General features: G+C 35.5%; 1 long non-coding RNA gene across 1 annotated transcript in view; it reads left to right on the top strand.

Moving 5' to 3' along the window:
- The window catches only part of LOC109500785, a 167477-nt gene that overhangs the window by 47333 nt on the left and 98262 nt on the right, over window positions 1-21882 (top strand). Inside the window, exon 2 of the long non-coding RNA XR_006599471.1 lies at window positions 5935-5984. This is a non-coding gene — a long non-coding RNA (uncharacterized LOC109500785). The remainder of the gene's footprint in view (window positions 1-5934; window positions 5985-21882) is intronic.

Below are 21882 nucleotides of genomic sequence, written 5' to 3'. Positions count from 1 at the left end.
GTAGTGTTTGACCAGAGACCCTCCACACTAACATGTTTACCTGACTATGTCTTCATGTATTCACCATGTTTTACATGATTTTCAGATGCTAGGGATAAAAAATAATATCTAACTTTAAGAATCTTACCCACAGAAGATGAAGCTCACATGCCCTCAAAACACAGAGGGTATTTTATAAAACTTACACCAGATAGGGTGGCTTGAACTATAAAAATAGCCAGAGGATAAAGAAAAGTTGGATTGGATAAATCCTTTAAACCAGATGAGCAGTGACAGGAATATATAGCGTGTGTTGGGAGTCAAACTTTAAAATAAGTTGTTTTTTGAACATACTAAATTACCTAATTTATTTTGCTTTCGGCAGTATTTCTTTGAAGATCTAATTTCAGTTCTCATATAACAAATGCTATCTAGCTATTGATCCTTCCAACTTTCAAGTCTCAACATTTGTTCTTCTGTTGTTTCTTTATGACTGGTAGCTATTAGGGCTGTCATTACACAGTTCTACTGTGATACCCATATGAAGTGCAGTACACAGAAGAGGCATTGTTTAAGGGGTTAGAGTTGATGTTGGTTGGCCCAAATTGTAATCTTCTCTACTTACCTCAACCTACTTATTAAGGCTATATAGTGAGTTTTACACACTTTTTTGTTTTGATTCATAAGACTGGAATTTACTTTTTACATTAAATAAATACAAAGCCAAGAGTAAAAAAAGTATAAAGATACGTACCAACCATATAGCTATTCAGAACAATATCAGAAGAATATAAATCTTAAATATAAGCTGCAGGTGAGTTTTAAATTTGAAAGTGAATATGCTTTGTGCGTAACATACAGTTCTTTGACAGACATTTAAAGAGAATCTGGCTTTGGAGAGGTGGAAGAGAACTAATGCTTGTCAAGCTTTTTATAAGTTTTCTCATTTAATAATCATAGTGTCATAAAAATGCCACAATCTGGGTCTATCTCAAGCCTGCTTAGCCATAAATCCCGTGTTCTTTTTCTCTTTAATATTTTTTAAATGTTTATTTTGTTTTTGAGAGAGAGAGAGAGAGAGAGAGAGAGAGAGAGAGAACACAGGCAGGGGAGGGGCAGACAAAGAAGAGTACAGAGGATCTGAAGCACTCTCTATGCTGACAGCAGAGGAGCCTGACGCAGGTCTTGAACTCTCAAACTGCAAGATTATGCCATGAGCCAAAATCAGGTGTTTAACCAGCTGAGCCACCCAGGTGCCCCATTGTTTCCTTTTTCTATGCCTTACTGATTTCCTTTAATTGTTCTCCTATGTCCACTTTAGTTCCCTTCCAATCAAGACAGGATGACCTTGAGGAAATGTATCACATGACCTCCTGTGCTAAGAGTTAAAACGTTCCTCTGACTTTCCATGGCACCAAGGGAAAAATTCCAGAATATGATTCAGGAGGCCTTGCATTCTCTGGCCCCAATTACTCTCCAGCCTCATTTTATACTCACCCACACCTTTCTGCATCAGCCATGCACAGGAAACTTGCACATGCCAGACTGTTTGCCTGAAATATTCTTTCCTTTGCTCTGAATCTGATTAACATCCTTCAGACCATAGCTCAGGCATCAACTCATCAGGGCAGATGGATGAGGAATAGGGACGGGGTGATTATGGGAGTTTGGGAGGGAAGGACAACTATGGTTGACAGAACAAGATAAGATTCTATGCCACCACTAATTCAATCAAGATTATAGATCTCTACTCTCTATTTCACAGTTTCCCTTCTAGGCACATCTTCCTCTGTACACCCCTTAAATATGCATGTTCTCCAGAATTCTTAAACTTTTATTTTCCCATCTTGTGTTATTCATGAGCAATCATATCTTTCAACAATGTTTTAACTTTCATTTTTCCACTGATATATCCCAGTCAGTATTTTTAGTCAATAATAGCTACCATGATTCTTCCAGGTTCCAGGTTCTATATTGGGTTCCAGAGATACAAAAATTAATATAGAATCTGCCCTCAAAAAAAAAAACACTGTCAAGGAGGCAGATTGATAAAACTCATGGTACATGAGGGAAGCACAATGATGTAGATATGCCTAAATTATTGTGGGACATCTAATCCTCTTTAGATTAAGTGTCTCCTTTCCTAGATGCTGAGTCTTAAAGAGGTATGTTCATCATGTGTGTGAAGGGAAGCTTTCAAGGAGAGGGAGCACAAGAGAAAAGATCTTTCCCTAGGAGACTGATGTGGAAAATTAGGGATTAGAGCATGGGCAGCTTTGAATCCATGTAAATAACTGGGCTTTATTCCCCAGGTGATAGGGAGTAACTGAAAGATTAAAATAGAACAATTCCATTATCAGATTGCATTATAAACACAAGACTCTCAAAATGTTGACAATAATGAATAAAATTGTTAGACAGAAGGCAGGAAGACTTTTGAATTCTAGGAATAGTAGTGCAGTTGGAGATACTGCGATAGATTTATTAAGTACTGTATTTCATCTAATGTAAGGCACCATGGCTGAACCATAGTATACAACATTTCTCTTTGTGCCACTAAGAGGGAATAAAATCTCTGCTAATCAAACTATAACAATACATTAATTGTTGCTTGTTGAGATGTATCCTGATTTCAGAGATGTTAAAATGTGAAATCTACATCTATAATTGCTGAAATACAATACTTTAAGGTTTCAAATGTGGAGAGAAAAAGAGAGTGAAAGAAGTCAAGAACTAGGCTTCAAGCTTAAGTGATGGAACAGAAATTGATCCAGGCAAATTAGGCAGAAAATATAGGATATGAACTCCTTTAAGGGGGGGAAAAAGTAAGTTTCCTTGCAGGTCTGTTGAGTTTGATGCTCTAGGGGGTGTTTGCAACTGAGAATATGTAGCCTAAATAAAGTATAAATTAAATATAGGCTGGAGATAGAGACTTGGAAATCATCTACACATAGGTTGAGTATGCTTGAAATCATGATCATGAATGTAATGTTTAATAGCAGTTACTTAAGGGCCAAACTAAATGAATGAGACAGGAAAAGAAGAACCAAGTGAGTATAGTGTCATGGAATATTAGGGGATAGAAAAGTTTCAGGAGAGAAGGTCATCATTAGTATTCACTGAAAAAGAACTGTCTGGTAAGATAAAGATTGAACTGTACATTGGGTTTGATCCCCAGTGACCTCAGCACAAATAGTCTCTCAGAGTGATGGGGACAGAAGTTAGGTTGCAAGCAGTTGAAGGATGAATGTGGGATGAGGTAATAGACATCTGAGATGAAACCAATTGTTCAGTAAGTGTGGGTGGGAGGGAAAGAGAATATAGTGAATGCCAAAAGATATATGAAAGAAAATAGTTTTAGTGCAAGAGAATTGGAAAAGTTTTTAGACTGAGCAAAGGCACCACTAGAAAGAAAGAGGCTAAGGGAGTAGGAGAGAGAAAGCAGATGTTCAGAGAACGAATGGGTGGTTGAGATGAATCTTTCACCAAAGCTTTAATTTCCTCCCTAAATAGGAGCAAAGTCTCTTGCAGTCTGATATTGGTGTTGGGAAGGGTTTATGATTATCACAAATTAAAAGCATTTTTAACTTAAGGAACAACATTTCCTGTGTTTTACAGGTAGGTTTAAATTAGGCAAACTCCAAGTAGCGGAGAGATAGAAAGATGGAGGGACTACTCTGACAGAGATGTATCAGGCAGATGTGCTTTACTGCTAAGATTGATTTTTTTTTTCAACGTTTATTTATTTTGGGGACAGAGAGAGACAGAGCATGAACGGGGGAGGGGCAGAGAGAGAGGGAGACACAGAATCGGAAACAGACTCCAGGCTCTGAGCCATCAGCCCAGAGCCTGACGCGGGGCTCGAACTCCCGGACTGCCAGATCCTGACCTGGCTGAAGTTGGACGCTTAACCGACTGCGCCACCCAGGCGCCCCTAAGACTGATTTTTTATGATGTTTACAACTTGCATAAACTATGTACTGGCAAGCCACCACCTAGGACTACAACCAGGGTTTTGTCTGAAATAGTAGTAAAACAAAATGACACAATGCTTAAGAAAGCATTGAAAACAACCCATAACTTTTTAACCTTTTCCTGTCATTGTTTGCTACACAGACTTACAGATAGGTAATGCAGTGAATATGATTATTTTACCTTCAGAGAGTGCTAAGAAATGTTCAACTGTCTACTGGAGCAAGAATGGAGACCTGATAAAATACAGAAAGTTATCATGATCTGTTGACTTACTAATATGAAATATGAATAGAATTATCCATAAATCCCAACAATGAAATGATAAAATGAATTTCTTAAATATAGTTTAAAATATTCTAAGATCTAAGTAAGTACCTTATGACCCATTAAAATTTTTCTGGAAACATATCCTCTTGAATTATTGAAGATAACAACCACAGTTCCATGGGAAAGTAAATTCCTGCTTTATACCTACTGGTAGGGAGCGGGTCAAGTTCACATCATCAGCAAAAACATTTTGTTTTAAGCAAATCCCTACTGATTATCAATGAACACATTAAAAGTGATGGTCTTTCTTTGTCCTTCAATAATTTATTTTATGAGCAATTTTCATTATTATATATTTTATATGCAATAAAGTAATATTTTACAGGGCATCTGGGTGGCTCTGTTGGTTAAGCATCCAACTTCTGCTCAGGTCATGATCTCACAGTTCTTGAGTTAGGGCCCCGTATCTGGCTCTGCACTGACAGCTCAGAGCCTGGAGTCTGCTTCAGATTCTGTGTCTTCCTCTCTCTCTGCCCTTCCCCTGCTCTCTCTCTCTCTCAAAAATAAATAAACATTAAAAAAGTTAATAACATTTTACAACAATAGCATTCAAAATCAAAATGTTTTGCAAACAACAGTTAAATGTTGTTGCAACAAACAGTTAAATAGTAATTGCAACAACTTCTACATAAGAAAGGTAAATACCTTTTTCCTCTACATATTCAAGATTAGGTTTAAAAGTTATCTATTTAAGCTGTTACAGATACTGGTTAAAGAACCATGGTTGAGAAGTTACATTATTTAATCTATTGAAGGTGACAGCTGTATATTACATGAATGTGTAGTTATGGACTTTTGAACATTTATTATTTGCTTACTACTCTATAATGGCTTTGAATAGTCTGCTATGTAAGTATATATTTAGTCATTTCAAAAAATGCGTATTATTATTTGGTAGACTTTGTACCCAAGCATGATAAAAGAGGTGTTGTTTTCTCAGTACTATTCTGGGGCCATGCCAGGTATGCACAAGTGAGTCTCAAACATATTATTTACTAGTATGAGGCTTGAAAATTTGTGTTTACAAAATATGCATTGCTGCCCCAGAATAAAATCTATAGAAGTTTTTCAGATATATTTATCTAGGAAATGGAAAAAAAAATCTGATTCTTATTTTGTTCAACCCTGCCATTACCTTTGACCTTGACCTAGACTGTCTTGAAAAAAATCTAATCTTGACAGCAGTCGATTACTTAATTGCCACCTCATTTCCTGCCTCCCGTTTAACTCTGATCTCAGAAAGATGTCTACACCTGTACCACTGGCATCCTATTTCCTAGCTCACAGTTTCCATCTCCAAAAGTTCAGCCTTTCAAGAACTCACAGCGCTGAACTATTATCAATACAGTGCCTATCACTGTATATCATTTCAGTTTTTGAGTTTGTATTGTAAGACTAAATATGCCTTCCTCACAACCTACCCTTCTCCCTGTCTCGCTTATTCCATCATTGTTGTTAACAGAGACTGCATTCTCGAATTCATACTGTAGTAATTATCAAAAATCCTATTAACTTATTTTCATTAGCAACTTGAATTTGTTGAATAAATGACAAAGAAATAATTTCACCAGTTTTTAAGTTCACCTAACATCATAGATTTTAGAGTTGTATATAACCTCACAGGTCATCTAATGAGATCCTTCCATTTAGCAGATGTGGAACGCCAAGGCAAGAAAAGTCAAATGACCTTGATCTTACTGTTGGTGAGTGATGATACCAGGACTAAGATCCAACTCTTCTTAGTAATTCATTGTTATATCTACTAGAGTTATTTATGGCAGAACTTTAGATATGCATCATTTTCATATGCTGTATTTTGTCTGGCCTCAGATAAACATGATTGCTGCTGACACTTCCACAGTGCTTTCTTGGCTCCCTCCCTTTAATTGTCTTTGTCTTTTATGGCATGAAGATCAAAGGTGCAACGAAGAGAAAAATGCATAAAACGTATTTGTAGAACGTCAAAAAAATTAAAAAAAATAGAAGAAAAATTAAGTAGAACATTTAAAGAAAAAAATGGGGGAACTGATGTTCTTGTTAACTCAAAAATGGCTCTTTTATTTGTCCTCTGGGCCTCATATTCTTCCATCAGTGGCTCTTTGGGATTTCTGTAGCACGTTTCCTAGTGTTTGCTCACTGGAATTATAAATCTGATATCTGTAACCTGTTAATGTTTGAGTGTATTATGTTGGGTTTTCCTTCTTTATATTCTGTAGTCCATTCTCTACCTTGAACCACAAAAATCTTTTTATCTTTGTGTGCTGGAAATGAGTTTCCTTTTTCTAGGAGTTAAACCAACATTGAAGAGATTATAAGCTAGAAAAGAAATACACATACATATATACATATTCTCCATATGTATGGCTATAACAGTACAAACTTAATATAAAATCTCAAACAGTTCAAGTAAATTGCAGTGACATTAGCTGTACCACTAAATTACTTTTCACTAACTTTTCTATTAATTTCAAGATTTAACCATGTAATTAAGTTAGAATCAAATTTCACATTTACATCTTGACGAATGAATATGGGTAAGCAAAAAAATCTGAACTCAGTACTTTAAATTTGTGTTGCTTCCTCACACAAAACTATAAAAAACAGTATTTACTAAAGGCAGTGGAAACTCATGATTGCTGTGCTCAAGTAAAAGTTTTGGAATTTAAGAAGCACTTAGTTGCTGCATTAGGCCATTTAGGATGTTTCAGCGTCTCAATTGACTGTAATTCCAATCTGCTCAAGTGCCCTGTTAATGACCTTCCATCTCCAAATAAGCAGAGGAATTCAATGTTTATACTTAAAAAAAAAAAATCTCTACCACAAACAGATTGAAGGACAGGTTCTATCTTTACTATGGCAGGAGAGAGTAAATTGTTACCACTACATCAATTGAGAGAGACTAACCTTCAGTGGCTCTTAATGAAAGCCCTCATTGACAAAACAAAATCAACAGATCCAGGTATAAGAAAGCCACTTAAGTGTTTTCCATTTCTTATTGTCTAACACTGAGTAATTATATTCCTAAAGCCTAAACAAGCAGTGAAATTTACCCACACTTACACTTCAACTTCAGTGACATGTAGTAAACAGATAGGTCTCTAGGCTTCCTGTAGAAGTGTCACTCCGATATATAAATATATTCATATTTCTATGCAGAGTGGAAAAAGTCCTAACATCTGGGGACACTGTTGCAAAGAAGTCCCATGCTCAACCCCCATGCCCCAAAAATCTAGAAACCCAAAATACACCAATATTTATTTGAATCAGTACCAAAGTAAGAAAGCAGCAAACGTGTTCCACCTTCTCTTAAAGTAGAGAAAAGAAGCTATGACTGACTGCTTAAGTCTTGTGTTAAAAGTCATTGTGCTTCAAGGACAAGTTGAGGTGTTGCATTTACTATATAAACTGTTAACATCAAGTTCTAGGCATTTGATGTCTTCTTTCTTTATAAGCATACAAAAGGCATTCTGTATCTCCTAATATATTTATTCTCAGATAACTTATTTCCAGCAGTTTACACCATACTCCTTCTAACCTATAGGAAAATATTCCATTGTATTTTGTACAACATGATGTTGTGTTCAAAGAGTCAAAAGCCTTGAGACAAAATATCAGTAATGATGACATAAGCTTTGGCATTGTTTTAATAAAATGTCAAAAAATGTGAATTTTTTTCACTGTTTCTGTTATAATATTTATTTGTGGATTTAAACAATGATATAGTATGATTTCTCTATAGAATGAGTAAGTGCTCCTTTGAGGGTAACTCAGATTTATCATGTTAACAGCCATTCTCCCCATATACTTTCCACATAATTAATAAATTAATTAGAATTCCTAGCTATAAAAATAGAGTAATAAGTTATGTAAACCCTTCAGATCAGAAGCGGCTAACTAATCTGGTTTTTTCACTGCCTGAATGGTGTCTGTTTTGCTCTACACCACACATGAAAGTAAATATTTCAATGCAAGACAGTGCATTTCAATGCAAGGATGCAAGACAGTGCATTTATCTTATTTTTCCTTCCCTTCCCCTATGTTCATCTATTGTGTTTCTTAAATTCTTAAATCAGAAGATATTTGTCTTTCTAGGCTTGACTTATTTCGCTTAGCATAATACACTCTAGTTCATCCATGTTGTTGCAAATGGCAAGATTTCATTCTTTTTGATTGCTGAGTAGCATCCTGTTATATATATCTAATCTATATCTATATCTATATCTATATCTATATCTATATCTATATCATCTATAGATATCACATCTTCTTTATCCATTCATCAATGAATGGACATTTCATAATTTGGTTATTGTTGATAGTACTGCTACCAACATTGGGGAGGAAAGATGGGGGGATGGGCTAAATGGGTGATGGGCATTAAGAAGGGCATTTGTTGAGAAGAGCAATGGATGTTATATGTGATAAATCACTGGGTTCTACTCCTGAAACCAATACTACACTGTATGTTAATTCACTCAGATTTATTTATTTATTTATTTATTTCAATAAATAAATCTAATAAATAAATAAATAAATACCACTTTAGCTACAAGGAGGAGGATACAAGAAAATGTAAAAAAGATTTGTCACAAGGAAGCTTTACAATAAAGTTTGTTAGGGCATTATGTGTAAAAGGCTAACAGATTTACACCTGATTATGAGAAGAGGCTGATTTGTGTAGCTGGAGAGGAAGCCCTTGAAGGCTGAGGAGAAGGAGGAAGGGAGTAAGTAGCACAGATGTAACTAGGGAGGTAGATTTGGACCAGACTGAAAAATGCTTTGCATGTGAAGTTCTGAGGTTTAGATTTTATCTTGCAAGTCATAGGGAACCAATGGTGGTTTTTCAAGCTAAAGAGTTATTCTTGGCTTTGATCCTTCTGTCTCAAATTACACCAGTAAATAATAATTGTCATGAGGAGAGTGTCTCTATGGTTTAAAGAATTCAATCAATATTTTAGAGGAAGTGGGTACTCTGATGGTCAGTGGAAGGATTTCAGTAGAACTGGGAGGAAAAGGAAAGCAAAGAAAGCCTATCTTAGTTTTTTAAAATTTTTTTTAACGTTTATTTATTTTTGAGACAGAGAGAGACAGAGCATGAACAGGGGAGGAGCAGAGAGAGAGGGAGACACAGAATCTGAAACAGGCTCCAGGCTCTGAGCTGTCAGCACAGAGCCTGACGCGGGGCTCGAACTCACTGACCGTGAGATCATGACCTGATCCTAAGTCGGACGCTTAACCGACCAAGCCACCCAGGCGCCCCAAGAAAGCCTATCTTAGTAGAGAAAGTAGCTTGTGCAAAATTGGATAACATTGAATACGTATGCATTCAAGTAGTAATAACCAGAGGTACACTTGAGCATTGCAGTCACAGTATAAAATATAACGGTTAAGAAAACAAACTTTGGAGTTATCTAGACTTAAGTTCAAATTTCAGCACTTAACACATGTTCTGGCTGAATACTCTAGAGCAAGTGTCACATTCAATTCCTTGGATTGTAGGCAATAGAAACATACTTTGGTTGATCTATGCAAAAGAAAGAGAAAGAGGGTGGAGAGGGAGGTTGAAAGGGAAGAGAAGAGAAGGGAAGGAACGAATTTATCCCTGGATATGGGGTAACTAAGGGACTTAAATGGAATCTTGCTCCAATGGCAGGAACCTGGAGTCTCTGGTGGGTTTGTAGCAGAAACTAATATGCATTCTCACAATATGCTGCCATAGTCACCCTATTTATTATTGCTCTTGAAATTTGTATCCAGTGAGAGTATCGGAAAAGTCTCACTCTATTCTTTGGCTGAAGAGAGCAAATCACCTTGAATGACAGATCTTCTAGGTTATGAAACTGGGAGCTATTACCAGAAAATAACGCAATGCATACTAAGTGGACAAAGCTAGTAAATTTCCACAACTACAAGTAACTTACTCTTACTCAGTCTCCATATCTTCATTAGTTTAATGGGGATAATACTGGTACATACTCCAGAGGACTAGGATAATCAAATGAGACAATTGATATAAAGTGCTTAAGAACCGCATAGTCAATGCTATTAGCAGGTTTTATGATGAGGTATATTGGAGATGATCCTGGTTAAGGAGGATTGAGATCAGATTATAGAAGGATTCAATATTAAGCTAAGGATTTTGGAACTTACCTTGTAGGTAACATGCAGATTTTTGTTTTGATTTGCTTGTTCACTTTTTATCAAAGTATAACATACACTCAATACAGTACAAATCATAGGTATAGAAGTGGATAAATTTTCACAAACTGAACATGCCTCTACTGTCTAACTACATTCAAATCGGAACCCCAAAACTTCTCCCTTCTGCATGGGACAGGTTTTCAGCATAGAAATTGATTTGAAAAAAAAATATTTAAAGATGAATCTCTCAGTGGGGTGCAGAATAGAAACAAATTCACAAAACTTGATATTTGGATAAAAGTATATATGTGTCAGGGAGATGAATACAAAATGGATTTGATTATGGATGAGCAAGAATGATGATGCCATTGGCATCACTAGAAATTCAGAAAAAGGCTGAATTTTGGAAGGGAAATGAATTGTTTTTTTAAAAATATTATTTTCTTACTATAAAACCACACTCATATACTCATCATGGAAATAAATGGAAAATACAATAAAGAGAAACTAAAATAAATTACATGTACGTAGTATACAACTATACTGTACTCTATGATATATATTCTCCCAAATCTTTTTCTTTCTCCATCTTTCTCTACATATATATATAGTCATATGTATAAACATACAGATATACATATGTTTTTACAAATATGGAGTTACATTCTATCCACTGTACTATTGCCTACATTTTCCATTTTATACAAACTAAACATGAACATACCATGACCATCAATGTATCAAGAACATCTTCTCACATCACATTTCTTCCATAACTGCATTTATTTGGCTGTATAATATTCTATTGTGTAGATATACCATTATTCTTAAGCAATCCCCTCTGTTGCATAATTACCTTATTTCTGATTTTAATTTATATAAACAATGTTATGAGATATATGATATCAATCACATATTTTTAACCTAAAATATATGCTGAGAAATGAAATTACTGGGTTATATTTACTGCATCATTTTAAGGCTTTGATACATATTGCCAAATGTCATTTCAGAAAAGTTTTGTCAAGTTACTTTTCTGTCAACAGAATGTAAAAGTGACCATTTCCTTACACTCTTGCCAATACTCTGTATTATAATTTTTAAATAGTATTTGACAACTTGATAGGTGTAAATGGTTTGCCTTTTTTGTTTTGATTTGCATTTCTTTGATAACTAGTGATTTTGAATATCTTATGCTTGTTAGTCATTTTTCTTTTTCATTTTGTGCATTTCTGTTTGTGTCTTGGCATTTTTTATTGGAGTACATATTAATTTTGGTTTTCGACACATAGACTTGGAAGTAAAAGCAGGATAGTGGAGAGGAAGTAGACTTGTAAGATGGGTCAGGAAAGGAAATGTGAATTTAGTTTTAGCACAGAACAGGAATAAGAGCCATGAGACTGAATATTTTATTAAGTACATACAAAAAGAGAGAGAGCAAAGGGCCAGTGATATACTCTCAGAAGACATTCACAGCCTTGAGTAGCAAATGAAGCAAAAGAATTTAAAGGGGTAGATGAGGAATGAGGACAGGATTGTATATGGAAACAGGGGGAAATGATTTTCTAGGAAGAATATGAAATGTTAATACAGCAAGAATGGGAAATAGGAAAGTCTGTTGATTCGGTAGTGAGAGGATCATACCTCGAGTGAGGTAGCCAACAGGTGAACCTACTGTTGACTATTTTCCTTCATTGGCTTTGGCATTGTCCTCTGTGGCCCTGTGTAGTTGTCACATGTGGGTGATGATGAATTTGACAAAAAGATGCTAACAGACACCTGCAGAGTAAGAGACACAGTCCTACTCCCAGCCAGGGAAAAGATTTCCTGATATTCACAGACCTTTAGCATGAGTATCACATGAGACTTTCAGGAAGCTCCCTTTGCCTTTCTCATGGATGTTTCTACCTTCCTGATTCTCCCAACTGATTAGCTGCAGCCCCTGCCTACCCCTCAGGTGGAGGAAACTACCAATAATTACTATATTTCCCTTATTATTTAGCATAACACTAGAAAAGTTCAGTATCTAAGTCATAAAACTACAGGTCATCAGGTTTTTCATATTCCATTTCACCATAATTCTTGATATTTATTAAATCATCTTAAAAAGTAATAATGATATTTTCCCCATGTGTCGTTTCTATTTCTACTTTATCTTCTTTCTCTTCCCTTCTCTTTTTATCTCTCCCTCTCTTTCTCTAACTTAGTGCCTATACTAAAAGAGTTACCAGGTAGCTCCTTTAGATATTGTGCAAAAAATCCAGGTTTTTCTGAAAAATTCCTAAACAGCTTTAGAAATTTTTGAATATAGCCATGGTAATTGCTTATTTATTCCATATTTCCTCATGCTGCTCCATTTGTGAAATTCAGAATTTGCATTATGCAGCAGAAAAAACACATCTTCAATCTGAATTCAAATCCAGCTTTGCTGCTTAATAGCTCTGATACCATAGAGAAGTTACCTGAGTTCTCTTGCCCTTAATTTCTTTGTTTATAGAATGGCTATAAAAAATATTTCACAGAGTTATTAGGAAGAAATATGTAAATTGCTTAACACAATGATTGTACTCTACAACCATCAATTTCCTATGTTGTGTGAGTCTAGATGAAAATTCAGATAACAGAGGCTTAAATATTGAATTCTGTCAAAATAATATCCTAATGCATAAACAGTTTTTAAACACTACAGTTGCTTAAAATTGTATGATATGTTTTTCCATCTCTTAATTTATAGTATGCATTCCTCTGAATTCTTATTAATTTTTTTAACATTTATTTATTTTTGAGAGAGAGAGACAGAGGGTTAGCAGGGGAGGGGCAGAGAGAGAGGGAGACACAGAATCTGAAGCAGGTTCCAGGCTCTGTGCTTTCAACACAGAGCCCATTGCAGGGCTCGAACTCATGAACTGTGAGACCATGACCTGAACCAAAGTCAGACCCTTAGCCAACTGAGCCACCCAGGCGCCCCTACATTCCTCTGAATTGTTAATAGTTTTAAAATAATTCTCAATGTTTCTCATTATCATACTGTACAATATTTATATACATGGGGGTCTTGAAGAGTCTTTGCTCTTCTGACAAAAGCCTCTAATAGATTTGAACTGCTTCTCATACAATACCCCCCTTGCAATCAAAAGGAAATCTTAACCTTTAAAACTGCAATACTATGTCAGCTAAAAATAATACTGATGGTGAGTATGGATAAGTTCATTTATTTATAACTTGCTTAGGATATATACCTAATTACAGATAATTGATAGCTATAGGTAAATTGATAATGAAACACTCTAGTCAAAGTCAAATGGGTGGTCTACGGAAAGTAATCTTGCAGTCCAAATCTGAGTGCTGCCCTATAATTCTGAGCAATTGAGGAGCATCTTGGGTTCATTGTACACAGCATCTATTCTCTTGGTCTATTTTTGCTCTTTCCTACCCTTTATGGGGTAGATAGGGTAATGAAAAGAGGCTACTTGAATTCATAGATCTGTTGTTCAAAGTGTATGTCACCTTAAATTTAAAATATGGTAGAAAAGGAGTTAGAGGTCTAAGGTACACCTGAAGCTGTGTGCAGAAAGAGCACCTGGACCAGACATTTCTTAAACACTAAAGGTGGATTGGGGTATCACCTAAGCAAAAGCAACAAAGGAAATATAATGATGGTAAGTCTCAATACTGTGAGCTGCTCTTTGCTGCTCTTTGAGCATATATATCAAGAGATATTATTTTGTACTGCATGAAATTAGCTTGAGAACAAGAGTTCAATACAAGCTCCCAGTTTAAAACATACATCTCCTTCCCAAGATAAAATGTTCTCTTATAAAAGGGAAATTGATTATCCTTTGTCTCATATATTTGTATACGTTATTAGCATTTTGTAAGTTGGTAGAAACTAGATATATTTTATCTCTAATTTTATCTTCCTTAAGGCAGGATCTTAAATGTTGTTTTTTTTAATTCAAGAAAATACTTTATTTTCTTTACATTTTCTAGTACGTTGCTTCCTAAAATGAAATATATGATAAAGTTTAATAGTATCAACGATTTCTTAGCAATTAATTAATTCATAAGAACAATCCAGGGGGAAAACCTATAGAGAAAGTGTGTCAGAAACTAAATATGTGTGAAAGAAGGGTAGTTTTCAAGAGTGGAGTTAAAAATGAAATCGTTATCAGTAAGAGAAATGATAGAAGGGAAAGAGGAGGTGGGAGGAAGGGAAAGAGGGAAGAAGGCAGAACACAAAGGAAAGAAGAAAATGGATATACACCTAAAAGCAGAAATATGTACATGATGTTTAGTGAAGAGACAAGCACCAATTTAAATTAAAACAGATACTTTATTTTAGGATTTGTTTTTTATTCATAGGTTGGAGTAAAGGAGAGAAGAAGGCTTCTAAACCAACTATCTTCCAGATAAAATACAGGACACACAATTATTTGAATGTGAGATAAACAATGACTTTTTTAGTATTAGGATAGCCCACACAATGCAGGCCACATATTGGCCATACGGTATACTTAGGCCAAAAAAGTGCTTTTATCTGAGATTCTGATTTAAGTGGGCCTCTGTATGTAATCTGGCAACCCTAAATAGAAATGAAAATAAATCTGTTAAAGTTTTTAAAAATTAATTGAATTATATTGTATAAACACATACATCTCTTAATGGAATCACATTAACAGATGTAATTTTGGTCTAATTTCAGGTCTTGCACGATTGTCTTCATAATTTTGCTTTGTCATTGATATAAGAATAACTCATTTTCCTTTTATTACTTAGAAAAGACTTAATCTCAAGAAAGTTTTTTTAGATTATTATGTATTATATTGGGATTATACCATCTGCTAAATCTTTTTTTTTTTTTTAATAATGGAAACTGAAAGCTCAAACAAACAAAAAAAAAAACACACCATGCAACAATGTCTTGAGGCTGGAATTCTGCTGTTTCTTTGTTAAAGCACTTTGTTGAAAATGAAAAGAGATATTACACAAACAGCCCTTTGTTGCAGAAGTGAATTTTGATAGAGCATACATAATAATATTAATCACCTCGACAGTGTTATAATACAGGCTTTCCAAGTCACCTTTCTTGATTTAAGTAATATCGTTTAAAAGGCTACTTGACTACCAACTAGCTCTTATCAAACAATGTTTTGATTAGAGAAATTGGAGAAATAATTCACAGGTCTTTCACAGGTACCTGTTCATATTCAAAGTGGGTTTTAGTGCTTCCCATTTTCATATGGTCTCTGACCTGGAGAGGAATGAACAGAAGTTTTCATAAATACAATCAAGTTTGGCATTTGTGTATTTCTGGTTATCCTGTGATGGAAAGATCAGCTATGTTGTATTCTCCTGGAAAGATTCAGAGTAGTGTAGCCTCTAAAAGATATGATAATGCAATACCAACGAAGTCCCCATCAGCAGCAAAATAGTTGTCCTGTTCCCCCACCACCCTGCTGCCACCCTAATCTGAAATTGTGGAATCAGTTACAAAGACAGGGAGCAAAGGCACATGTATTGTCAAGACATCCACTTTTAAGTTATGCCCACAAAACAGTAGTGGGGAGGGGATAGCCTTTTGCTTTTTCATCATTTAGACAGTGGCCTAGGATGTTACAGTACTTATCAGGGTGAACCAGAAGAGTCTAGGATGAAAGGAAGAAAGAACAATCCAGCAAAGGCCATGGAGCTCCTGTGAAGAGAGGGGAGGAAAGGAAGGCTTGAGTTTACTCCCAGAATGAGGAGTCATGGGCATACAGAGTCAGCCTAAACCACTGCTGAAGATTTGAATTAGCTAGGCTCCTACAAGCAACCGAACTCTTAGTTAACCTATAGTCATACCTTCCCTCTCCCTTTAATTCCGTCCAACCAGTCATCTTTCCCACATCTTTTTGTCCTTGATCCTTGTCTCATCTCCACCTCTACAGAGAGAGAAGGTAAGCAAATGACCATGCTAAAATAGTTCCTTACTGAGAGCATTAAGATCACAGAGCTAGTAAGTCAGAGTGTTGAAATTTAAACCCAGGCCTCTCTGATGCAAAGCAAGCACACCTTCTATTACACTCTGCTGGAGAGAGGGAAGATAAGGAATGAGGAATACTGTGGAAAGAAAGAATTCTGATAAATAGTATGTTTCTAGTGTAGTAATTGAAATTCATTCATTCAGTTTATAATTAGTAAGCATTTACCCAGATTCAATGTAAATTAGGATTAAATTAGGGCTGAACTCTTAAGAAAATCTATACACATCGAGGCACCTGCGTGGCTCAGTCACAAGTTTCCCACTTTTAATCTTGACTCAGGTCACAATCTCGAGGTTGGTGAGATCAACACAGTTCGTGAGATCAAGCCCTGCATTGGGCGCTGCACTGACAGTGCAGAGCCTGCTTAGGATTTTCTCTCTTCCTCTCTCTCTGCCCCTCCTCCACCCATGCACAAGCACGCTATCTCTCATATAAACATTTTAAACCAAAGAAAGAAAAAAGAAAATCTATACACATAAATTACAGTGGGACAGTATTTCTAACGTCTTGTATTGGCCTATCTTTCTACATTACTCCTTCTCCTTATACTACTTTATGCTACATTTCATGGTCATTTTACCTCTATTTACTCTGAGTATAACCTCCACCAAATTCTGTTTTATTATGTATCGACGTTGACATTGGTTCTATAGTGAAAACTATAAGCCGCTTTTGTGTTTCCATTAGTCTTTGTATCACTCTAGATAAAACCATTTTCTAATATAAATTTGGATTGTTACCAAAAATATAACATTTCAGTTTTCTCTGTTTTATTCATAAAGAGCTTTAAATCCTACTTCTGAGAAACACAGTCTTGTAAATATAGGCCCACCTACATCCTAGTAATGAAGCCATATTTTTTAATAGGACTAGAATCTCCCCTAAAACACCCACCACCCTTCCTGGAAGTGCCTCAGTCTTTCCTCTGTGTGCCTTTGACCAAATAACAAAATTTTTTAGGCACCAGCAGACTTTTACTGCTTGAATCTGATAGTGTTGACTGTATCTATTTTCAAGCTTATATGTACAGTGCATTGGAATGCTTTGATTTTCCCATTTATGCTCCTCAGTTACAGCCGTGTTCTTGATCTTCTGGTCTGCTTTGTTTACAACCATACATACCCTCTTGAATATAAAATCTCAGTGATTACATAGCACATATACCTCAGCTACCTTTTCTTTCTTTTCGTTATGGATGCAATCTCTGGTCTCTCTCTCTCTCTCTCTCTCTCTCCCTCTCTCTCTCCCTCTCTCTCTCTCTTATTTCTTTCTCTGTTTCTTCTCTGGAGAATTTATTTCTGAATGTATTGTTTCAGAGGCCAGCTCTGATAGCTCTCTTGAATTTCAGTGGTAGTAAATAAGGGTTCATGATAGCCTCCAGTTTATAATTACTTTTTACAATAGAAACCAACCCTTGGCTTCTATTCTTCCTACCTCATTTATTTAATATTGTCAAATAATTTGCTTCAGTATAATAGAAGCTGAATATTCAGTTCTGTAATTTGACACATTACCATATATGTTTTTTTCCCCAGAATTCATATTATATGTCTCTGCATAGTTGCTGTTTAGCCTTAGAGTTAAATGTATAGCATGAATTAACAAAACTACCAATGTTTCTATTTAAAAAGCAGTTTTATTAAGATATAATTCACTTGCTATAATTATACCATTTAAAGTATACAAATCAATGGATTTTAGTATATTCACAGACATATGTAACCATCACTCCAATTTTAGAACATTTTCTATCACGTGTAAATAAACCCTGTAACCTTTAGCCATTACCACCTCTCCACTCCCTCCTCTTTTGCCCCCACCTCCAGTCCTAAACAACCACTCATCTACTTTCTGTCCCTATTGATTTTTTTTATTCTGGACTTCTATGTAAACAGACTCATGTAATATGTAGACTTTTGTGACTGGCATCTTTCACTTAGGGTAATGTTTCCAAGGTTCATCTAAGTTGGCACATGTATCAATACTTCATCTCTTTTCTATGGCTAAAAAAGTATTCCATTGTATATATTGCATTTTATTTATGCATTCATTTGTTGATGAATTCGCGTGTATCTACTTTTTGGCTATTCTGAATAATGCTACTATAAACATCTGTATACAACTTTTAGTGTGGGTATATATTTCCATTTCTCTTGGATATAATCTAGGAGTAGAATTGTTGAGTCATATGCTAACTCTATGTTTGAATGTTTGAGGAACTGCCAAAGCAGCCGCACCATTTTACAGTCCCATCAACAGAGCATGAGGGCTCTGACATTTCCATATTCTCAGCAGCACTTATCTGACATTTTGATGATAGTTGTCCTGGTACTTGTGACGTGGTTTCTCATTGTGCTTTTGAATTGCATTTCCTTGCTTGCTAATCATGCTTAGACTTTCTTCACATGTTTATTGGCCATATTTAGTTTTTCCTTGGGGATGTATCTATTGAAGTCTTCTCCCATTTTTTTTTTTTTGAAAGAGAGTACGAGCAGGGGAGGAGCAGAGGAGAGAGAGAAAGAGAATCTTAAGCAGGCTCTATGTCCAGCACAGAGCCCTACGCAGGGCTCAATCCCGCAAACCTGGAGATCATGAACTGAGCCACAATCAAGAGTCGGATGCTTAACTGCTAACCCACCCAGCCTCCCCCTCTGTCCACTTTTTAATTGGGCGTTTTATCCTTTTATTATTGAATTTTAAGTGTTCCTCATATAGTTTAGAAAAACTTCTTATCAAATATGATTTGCGAATATTTCCCCCAGGCTGTAGGATATCTTTTTGCTTTCTTGATTGTGTGCTTTGAATCAGCACAGAGATTTTAATTTTGATTAAGCTCAACTTACTTTTTCTTTTTTTGGTTATTAATGCTTTTGGTGTCTTATCTAAGAATCTTTTGCCAAATCCAAGGTTTTGAGGATTTACCCCTATATGTTCTTCTCAAAAGTGTTATAGTTTTAGCTCTTCCATGTAGATTTTTAAATTTATTTTTAGTTATTTTTTATATGGTATGAGGTAAGGATCCAACTTCATTCTTTTACATGTGGATATACAGTTGTCCCAGTACCATTTGTGGAAAAGATTATTTTTCCCCCATTAAATGGTCTTGTCACCCTTGTCAAAAATCATTTGACTGTAGATACATGGGCTTATTTCTAAACCCTCAATTTTATTCCATTGATTTATCTATCTATCTTTGTGCAGCACTACCCTGTCTTGATTACAATTGCCTTGTAGTGAGTTTTGAATTTGGGAAATTTGGTTTCCATACAACACCCATTGTCAATAAATTTCATATAAAAATAAATAAATAAATAAACTCAGAAAAAAAAATAAATTAATTTAAAAAAATGAATTTGGGAAATTTGGGTCCACATACTTTGTTCTTTTCCTGGATCGTTTCAGCTAGTCTGGATCTCTTAACAATTCCATATGAATTTTAGAGTCAGCTTGTCAACTTCTACAAAAGTCAGCTGAGATTTTGATAGGGATTGCACTGAATCTATAGATCAGTTTGGTAAATATCACCATCTTAACAATATTAAGTCTTCTGACCCATGATCTATGCTTTAAATTCTTTGCCTGGGGCGCCTGGGTGACTCAGTCGGTTAAGTGTCCAACTTCTGCTCAGGTCATGATCTCGCGGTTTGTGTGTTCAAGCCCCGCGTCGGGCTCTGTGCTGACAGCTCGGAGCCTGGACCCTGCTTAGGATTCTGTGTCTCCCTCTCTCTCTGCCCCTTCCCTGTTCATGCTCTGTGTCTCTCTGTCTCAAAAATAAATAAATGTTTAAAAAATTAAAAAGAATAAACAAACTCTTTGTCAGCTATATTTCTTAAGTAGATTTTTTTTAATTTGCTATAGCAAATATACTGCCATGCCATCTTATAAAAGTGCAGAAATATTTTTTTTCAATGACATACTCTCTCTCTTCACTGCTGACATTATAAGGGAAATGATTTATAAACTTCCCTGGTTTGAAGCACAAAGAAAAAACTTCTGGACAGAGTATTACTTATGAAAATCCATCACCACCCCTTTTATCCAGAAAATTTTGTATGCTAACGGTATTTTTTGTGTGGGATTACTAGCTATCTGTATGCATAAGCAACCAAAGCAAGCAAGTGTCTATGTGGTACTTCACATTGTTTTTGCATTTCAGTACTTTTTTGCGCATTTATATGACGGCTACAACATAGGTAAGTTACCATATGAATCAGGAGGGAGTTGTATTTGAAAACTATTGTTCAGCTTATTCTATATTAAAGTTTGCTATTATGAAAGTATTGCACAGTTTTTCACATTCCCAAACTTCACAATTCTCTCTTCTCTGTGTAAATCTCTCATGTGTTCACTTTTATATTGTGCTAGATTTAATAATTTGGTGTCATATGCCCATACCTACAGAAATAAAACTTCAAATTATGGCTTTCAAGTTTCCATTGTTCATCCATGAATTTAATATGCAGTTGGGTTTCTCACTTGAATTGTAACTCTGAAAGCATTGTAGCATGCCCACTTTTTCCATCAACCTGACACATAACTGTGAAATTATATGTACTACTTCTGAGCTTCCATAGATGGTCTGAAACATACCAGAGAGATCAGAAGGAAAAATGATGGTTTCTCACATTGTCCCAGATTGTATTGCAGCTAATGGCACTGGCAAAGTTGGTGGTCTGGTAATTAAGTAAGAATCAATCCACAGCTCATGTGTTTGCATACGGTAGTTCTCAATGAGAAATTCTAAGTGGTTACTTGAACTTTTGTAGCCAGGATCCAAGTTCTTCTCTAAAATATTCACAGCAATTCTTGCTGCCTTCAGCAAGCATAAATCTTATACTGAGTGGAACATTCTCCCTTTTCTCTTTCTGAGGATATGCTACAATTTTTAATGCCTTTTAATACATTCATGGAATAAAAAAGGATAGGTATAAATAATGATGAAAGCCAGTCCTCATGTCATATGAAAAAGAAACCAGATGAAATGACTGACTTCTCTCTCTCTCTCTCTCTTTTGCCAGGTTTATGTTTAAATAATTACATCTCAGTTTCTTAAAATGTTTTCTTCCACTCTGACTTGAAAAGCAGCTCCAAGTTCTTTTATTTAATTTTAGCCTTAAACAACTGTGTGTTGCTGATAAAACATCAAGTTAAACTGTGGGTTTCCTACTATATCATCTTAGTAAATACAAGTTAAAAAACCCACTTGCATGTGGGGAGTGGATAAACTCAGACAAGTTTTGATATAATCTACAGGTCTTTGTCCTTTTTAAATGTCTGTAAGAAAGATCATTTTAACTTCTGGGGTTACTTCTTTCCTCCCTTGGCTATCCCTGAGTATTTCAATGTGATAAACAATTTAAGCATAACCCTTCAGACAACGGTTCTATACTTTTCATGGTATATGTTGATCTTTTCATAAAGTAGTTCATATTTCAAG

This window comes from Felis catus, chromosome B3, assembly GCF_018350175.1.
Source record: "Felis catus isolate Fca126 chromosome B3, F.catus_Fca126_mat1.0, whole genome shotgun sequence".
Taxonomy (NCBI): domain Eukaryota; kingdom Metazoa; phylum Chordata; class Mammalia; order Carnivora; family Felidae; genus Felis; species Felis catus.
The sequence above is the reverse complement of the archived record's forward strand: the minus strand, read 5'-3'. Positions and strand labels throughout refer to the sequence as shown.